Source organism: Gossypium hirsutum, chromosome A07, assembly GCF_007990345.1.
Source record: "Gossypium hirsutum isolate 1008001.06 chromosome A07, Gossypium_hirsutum_v2.1, whole genome shotgun sequence".
NCBI lineage: Eukaryota > Viridiplantae > Streptophyta > Magnoliopsida > Malvales > Malvaceae > Gossypium > Gossypium hirsutum.
In genome coordinates this window covers 12160197-12161275 of record NC_053430.1, presented here as the reverse complement: position 1 = coordinate 12161275, position 1079 = coordinate 12160197, and the positions used below count along the sequence as shown (strand labels likewise).

General features: G+C 40.3%; 1 non-coding gene across 1 annotated transcript; it reads left to right on the top strand.

Annotated features, from left to right (window-relative positions):
• Positions 1 to 525: 525 nt before the first annotated feature.
• On the top strand, positions 526 to 632 carry LOC121204236 (small nucleolar RNA R71). The gene has a single exon (XR_005899165.1). It is a non-coding gene; the product is annotated as a small nucleolar RNA R71 (small nucleolar RNA).
• Positions 633 to 1079: the final 447 nt, after the last annotated feature.

Genomic DNA, 1079 nt, shown 5'->3' with positions numbered 1-1079 from the left:
CTCTTATTGGTAGGGTGGTTGTTAGAAGCCTGGAGGTGGTGGTGGTCTCTGATTTCCTTGGCCTTCCTATGAAAAATTTGGGTGGTTCCTCCAACCTGCATTGTAAGTGTTACTATAAGGATTATTTTGAGATCGAGGATTATTACCCACGTAATTTAACTGCTCGTTCTCTATGTTGTGGCCATAGGGTGGGTATTCTAAATTGCTTGATCCACCTCCACTTGCTTCGCACTGCATTACTGGGTGAACCTATGAAGAACCAAGAAAACCGTCAATTTTTCTATTAAAAAGTTCTACCTGATTAGAGAGCATGGTGACCAAATCGACGTTAAAAACACCGGCTGTTTTCATTGGCTTTGTCCTCATTACTTGCCACTGATAATTATTTAGTGACATCTCTTCATAAATTCATCAGCATCCTCAGGTGTCTGATTATTGATAGTTTCGCCAACGGCTGCGTCGATCATCTGTCGAGTCGAAGGATTCAAGCCATTGTAAAATGTTTGAACCTATAGCCAGAGTGGTAACCCCTGGTGAGGGCACCTTCTCAACAGATCCTTATATCTCTCCCATGCATCGTAGAGTGTTTCTAAATCCATCTGCACAAAAGAGGAGATATCATTACGTAATTTGACTGTTTTGGCTGGTAAAATATTTTAATAAAAACTTTTCAGTTATTTGTTCCCAAGTAGTGATTGACCCTCGTGGTAACAAGTTCAACCATTGTTTAGCCTTATTCTTCAATGAAAAGGGAAACAACCGAAGGCGAATGGCATCGTCAAAAATGCCATTGATTTTAAATGTGTCGCAAAACTCTAAGAAATTTTCCAAGTGAGCATTGGGATCCTCGTCCTGCAAACCATCAAGCTGAACAAACTGTTGGATCATTTGAATGGTGTTAGGTTTCAGTTCAAATTTTTTTACAGCAACAGCAGGCCTAACTATGCTCGATTCAATTCCTGTTAAAGAAGGTTTAGCATAATCATACATAATACGTGAAGCAGGATTCTGATTAGCAGCAATTGCAGGAGGTAGCGGATTTTCTTGGTTTTCAGCCATCTCCTCAGTTGTGGTTGAAG